The sequence below is a fragment of the Triturus cristatus genome, chromosome 7, assembly GCF_964204655.1.
Source record: "Triturus cristatus chromosome 7, aTriCri1.1, whole genome shotgun sequence".
In the NCBI taxonomy this organism is placed as follows: domain Eukaryota; kingdom Metazoa; phylum Chordata; class Amphibia; order Caudata; family Salamandridae; genus Triturus; species Triturus cristatus.
Window position 1 is genome coordinate 899,290,338 of NC_140590.1, and position 6,454 is coordinate 899,296,791.

Below are 6,454 nucleotides of genomic sequence, written 5' to 3' on the forward strand. Positions count from 1 at the left end.
ACGGGCCTATTGCATATGCCCTGGGCAGTGTAGCAACCAGGTGTCAGTGTCTTTGTCATAATTTCTTCAACATGTAGAAAGTCTGGTAAATACTCCACCCTATTCGGTAATCAAGGCCAACGTGTTGACATTCACAGAGTGGTTGAAGTCTAGACCTTTTCTGTTTAACTTGTTTGTGATAAGAAAAAAAAAATAACTGAGGGATGGGAGATCACCAATGCGTGGCATTTTATGTTGCAAGGGCAACACATCATCCATCAGAGAGGAATTCTATTGTCTCTGTTGTATTCTATTGTACTCTATATCGATTCCTACAGCCAGAAACCAGGAAATAATTATGTATACTCATGACGTCGAGCATTTTAGGTCATATGAAATAAAATATTGGTTTCTTTTAGAATTTTATAAAATCAATTTCATCATCACATCAGTTATTATCTTTAAATATTAATGCCTTTGTTCAATTTGTGTAGGTTTAAATATTTTTCGTTTCAATTTAAACCTTTATTCAGGGGGAAAACATTTTTTTTCATTTTAACACAGGATATAAACTGTTCGGTACTTTTTTTTTATTTCTTCTTTAAGATGAGACACCTCTGACTGCTTTTATTTTCAATAGAACTGTGGAGGGCAGTCAGAATATGTTTGATAGAATGTTTCCTGCAATCATTTACAAAATCGGCCAAGGACATGATCTACAATTTGTTTGACAAGAAAGCGTTTAAAATTGAAAGAACTTACATCAATACATACTCATAGGATATGATTCACGTAATTCAGAAAAGGCGCTGAAGTGCTTGTCAACACACCTTCCACGTCTAGCTGAAGAAGGAGACTCGTTTGAATAGGATAATGGAGGATGCATCTTTTAATTGGCTTATGGAACAGTGAGCTTTCTTTCTGCATGTCCAAGAAATTCGTAGAAATTAAATGATGTTTAAAAACAGGTAGAGCATCTTCTCTAATACTAAGCTTTACTACAGCATGCTTACTTCATTCTTTTCATGTTGTCACCAAGGCCTGAATTGCCCATCGGGTGAACTGTTTCAAGAAGGGAAAAATCCCCGCAGGTGGGTGCAGTATACCCCTGCGTATGGAGGGAGATGCATGAGGTGGTCCCTAAGACTTCTGCATCTCCCCTGGCAAGAAGAGGTGGCACTGGCTTTTTGCCGCCACCTATGTGGCATAGAGTGAATTGCCTCTTGGCAGTTTATTTGCCATTGTACTTGCATCTATAATACATAAGCACAAGCAAAGCTACTCTCTTAGAGTCCAAGAGGAATGTTTTCCTTGAGAGTGCAAACTTCTCATAAAAAAAACAGAGCTTCTTATTTGAAGATGAGTTAATAGTCCAGCATCCTATTTGCACACTCAAGAAACCAATTTAAAAAGGGAAATTTTGACTTTAAGCACTTTGGCAAAGTTGTTTGAGTTTTTAATATGTTATGTTAAAAACATATCTATCCGAATGAAAATGCACTGGAATATGAGGAAATTTGGTTGTTATATGTCAAACCTATTAGTACACTTGGAAGAAAGTTCAAACAATTAACCTAGTGAAATGGGAATACATTTATAGGATCTCTTACCATTTCCTCAAGTTTTGCAAAATCTGAAGAAAAATCGCTCGCGCCCATGTTTGTTTTCCCATACGCTCAGTGCTAAATGAGAAAACCCCATGCTCATTTTCATGTGTCTATTACAGCACCGGCACACATTTGAATGGGGCCACACCTCATATCAAAAAAGGAAACCCGTTTGGGATTATACCTGGGCTCATTTTATAGTGGCAAAATCTACATGAAAGAAGAGGCAGGGCAAGGATCTTCGGCATATGAATGTGCCCTGGGGTGTCAACAATTCCAAGCACACATTGGTCACTTTATATAAGACGGACCCATACATGCAAATGATGAAATACCAATAGTTCATTGTCAGTTTACAGTCACTAAGTCACCGGACAGGCAATGGCTATTGGGCCACTCGGCTGTGGTGGTTGAAGTCGTTTGCTGTAGGTAACCTAGGGTCCATCCTACTATGGCTCTGCAAACTGGGTCAAGTATACCCTTTCCGTACGTGATGCTCAAAGCGCTGAGTGTTAGCAATCAAAAGCTTCTCAGGGATGCGATCTAGGGGTAAGTGCTCAGAACTCAACAGCCAACCAACGACACAACTATGTATTGATCAGCCCAGAGTTTATCCCTTATTTAAAAATTACTTTAATCTCAAAGCAAAACTAAATACTTCACATTTCATCTCAGTTTTTCATTAACAGTATTTCAATCTGATCTACAATCTGTAATAAGGCTCCAAATTCCCTCAGATGCCCTTTCCCAGCTGTAGGATCTCCCTAATGTGTACAGTCCCAGCAATGTGGAATTACTCTAGAAATTAATTAGGCACCGTGAAGTTCATTCTGGATCACTCCACTGGCTAGAGGCATAAATCAGTTCAATTGCTTTCGATGACTTGAGTTCAGCTGAGTAAATGTCTTAAGTTCATACATATGATTTCTGTTAGAAATGGGATCTTTGGTTGGCTAATGCTTGCGCCAAAGCCAGGCAGAGACCACCACTCTAGTCAGGGCTTGGGATTTACACGCAAAAGATAACCCCTGCTCACCCCCTTGGTAGATTGGCACGAGCAGTCAGGCCTATCCCGGAGGCAATGTGTAAAGCGTTTGCGCAACACACACACACAGCAGCGACACACTAGGCACCCCACAAAAGGAACTCCACACAAGGTTATATATAAAAATAGCCTTTGTATTACCATAAACACATTAGATCATAATTACACAATGTACACTGTGCCAACTGGCACTGGGCAGTATCTACAGGGGGATTATACACACATGACAGGGCCACATGGACCACTGTCAGAACCATCACAAAGCGAACTTGGTAAAGGTAAAACAGATCATAAACGTACAACCAGAAACCACTGGTAATCACTGTACTTAGCAACAGCCTGTAACATAAACTACATTATGCACAGTATCACATCAGGCGCAAATTACATTCTGCGCAAACCTCACCAGCATAAACACATTATGCAAAACAACCTCATAATCATAAAACACATTTAGAGGTATAAAACAGGGTGCATAAAACATACTACATACACTACATTTCCTAGCACCATAATCACATTAGGGCCTGGTGCCCTATGAATCTAACCGTCCCCCTGGCCAACTGGCCATCCACAAAGGTGCTCAAATGCCCTATGTCCCAAAAGTCAGGGCGCGCTGCCTAGGCAGCGAAAGTTAAGGGTGTGCAATCTGCGCAGGCCTAAACGTGGCAGCTTCCCACTACTTGCTGGGCAGCTGGGAATGGATGGGGCGAAGGAGTGCGTCTCACTCCTAACTTCAACCATGCCCCCAAGGAACTGTGCGCCTAAACGGTGCACCTGCCCACTACTTGCTGGGTAGCTGTAAATATCAACTGAGGCTTGGGCTCTCAATGTGCCCTAAGAACAAATGCCAACATTGAGGCGGCCCTCTGGCAGGCGGGGCAGCTCAAGGACGGAGCACTGGCACCAACTGTGCCTCTGAAAACAATTGGGCACAAAACGTTGCAACTGCCCTCTGTCTGGTGAGGCAGCTGGCTATCCAAAAATGAAGCCTGGCACTACGTGCCCTCTGGCCCCATTCTGATAACTTGCCCCAGGTTTGGAGTACACTGGAAATTTAAATAGCCATGCACCCGATAAAGCCATGCACAGGCTCTAAAGATAAACAACTGGACCCCATGTTGGAGCGGCCCTCTACGGCGGGGCTGCTCAGGCACCTCTCGTTCCCGTTGGAGCAGCCCTCTGTCAAGCGGTGCTGCTCTGGAGAGAGAGAGGCATCGGCGTGGTGCCTTGACTTCGCTTCCCCCCAGCTGGTTTCACTTACCGGCTCTTCCTGGGGAGCCGGCGAGGCTCCAGGCAGTGTCTCGTGGAGGCGGTGTGGGCTCCCGTCCTCCTCCACACCGGCAGCCACGCTTCCCAGCCTCTTCTCTTCACCGGAGCGCGGGGTAGGCTCCTGTCCACTTCCTGCTTGGCTTGTGGCCCTGCCCACATCTCCTCCAAGGATGCCTGACTTCCTGGGTTTCTCTGGTTGTGGGGGCGCTTTTCCTCAATACGGCAATGCGAGGTCGGCTCCCGCTTTCAGAAGACGGCCATTGCGGGGTGGGCACCCGTGTGAAGTTTTACACTCACAATAAGGCAGATATGCAGGGTGGGCACCCGTGATGCATGCAATGCAGGGTGGGCACCTGCTCTTTTAAGTATTCAGGGAGCGGGGTGGGCACCTGCTCTCTCTTTCTCCTAAACTGCAGGGTGGGCATCCGCTCGGTGCACAGAAATGCGGGGTGGGCACCCGCTCACAAAATGAGAATACAGCGGGGTGGGCACCCGCTGTGTGGATTCCCAGGCAGCAGCCCAGCGCTGCAAAGCATAACAGGAGCGCTCTTCTCAATGAAAATAAAGCGCCCCCCAGAAATGGAAAATAAAGTGCTCCCAAGGCGCTGGAGTTTAAGTCCGGGGGGGGCAAGGGCTGGGTCCAGGTAGGCCAGCACACAGGGCCCTCCAGCAGGAAGGCAGTCCCTTGTGGCGGTTCCTCCTGGAGCCCGGCAGCAGCAGGCCCCCCTCAAGTCAGGAGCAACAGAGAACCACTGTCATGTGGTCACAGCCCCTTCTTTTATACACAGCTTTCCTTTGTCACACAGCACAGGGCTGGGGAAAACCAGATGCAACTGGTTTGGGGGAGCTTTGGAGCACTTTGTTGTGCTCAGCTCCTCTTCCCTTTGTCAGGTGGGGTTAGGTGCTCAGACGCACCGCAGGGGGTGGAGCCAGCATTGTGGAGGGAAGGCACAGTCCTATTCAGGTCCCAGGTGCCACTCCTCCCTTCCATCTAGATGCAGATCTCTCTATTTACCACTGGGCTGACTCACCCTGGCTCCTGGAATTCCCCACACCATCCAGCGCCTGTCAATCAAAAGCCAGACATGCACTCCACATCAGGCAGGCAGGAAAAATAGTACCCAGAAATGCCAACTTCTAGAAGTGGCACATCTCCACCAGTCACAATAAATATGCGCACACCATTGCGCAGCATTTATTCTCACGAGTTTGCACATACTAAACTCGACCCTGCGCTCCTCTCACATCAGGAATTACCATGGACACACATATCCCCATGCATTCCTATGGGAGGGCAGGCCAGTCTCACTAAATGTAACACAGAGCGCACGCACTTTACACTGGGAAACAGTGCTTAAGTGCCTAGAGGCCTAAAACCACTAACACTACATAGGGAAAAGGCTAAGTGACAGGCAGAAAGTTTAGGGGTGAACCTGCCAAAAGGGCCAAGTCCAACAATTTCTCTGTGTACTCAGTCTCTTATTCTTATCACAGCTAGGCCCTGTTTTCCCTGCATACGGGAGATGCATCTCCAGTCACACTCAATGTTTTCTGCGTATCCTCTCCTGCAGCTGTAGTTTCATTGATTGAGGGGCAATGAGGGCGATCTGACTCATAAAACAAGCTGCTGAGGTTGACAGCAACTTTGACTAATTAAGGGCCAGATTATGACCATAGGTTGCCTTGCCACACTGCGTTGCATGAAAGGTTAGGAAATTTGGCCCTAAATATGTATCGCTATATTTATAATTTGAGAGTGTGGAGTTACTCATCTAATATATGTTAATGTTTTTTGTGTGTCTTTGTGTGGCAACTGGTTGTTTGCCACATAGCCACTGTCTTGTTCCCTAATACTCCTTTTTCTATTTAATGTTCCAGGTACTCCTGAGAGGAATAAGATTCATAATTTGTCAGCTAAACCCCTTTTTAGAAATCCCACTTACCAAAAATATTCCTTACACTAACTGGTGCATTTTGGGGGTTACGAAAGGCACTGATCTCCATTCCACATTTCCTCGTTAGGATTACACATGGCCCGTCTTTCTAATGTAGTACAATATTTTAAGACACCACTGGAAGACCTCAGCAGAAAATAAGAAGACACTTCCTCATAGCTGCCAAAGTTTCAAATTGCTGTGTGTGATATTTTCATAATTTCAGTGGAATTACAAGTGACATTTCAGCAACTATGAGTGACATTTTCTTGTGAACAAAATCAAGCAATGAAGAGCAGGGAAACATTTAAATATCAGAAATTACACCCATTTGAAGAATGAGAAACTCTAAGACAAACTTAAATCTGTTGTAAACCAAAAGAAGTGGAAGTGGCACTAACCTATTAAGAAACAGTTACTCACAGCTATTCCTAATGAAATAAAAAATACAGTTTTGCGAATATGTGTAGGTCATGACAGTTGTCAGCTACTGTAAAATGCTATAGTTTCTTTGTTCCTCTCTTTCAATGAAATGTGTACAACACTTTTCATCTCAGAGCCCTTCAATGAGACCTGCAGATTTTTGCCCCAGACTCCTCTCAGGCGGGGTGAGCCTG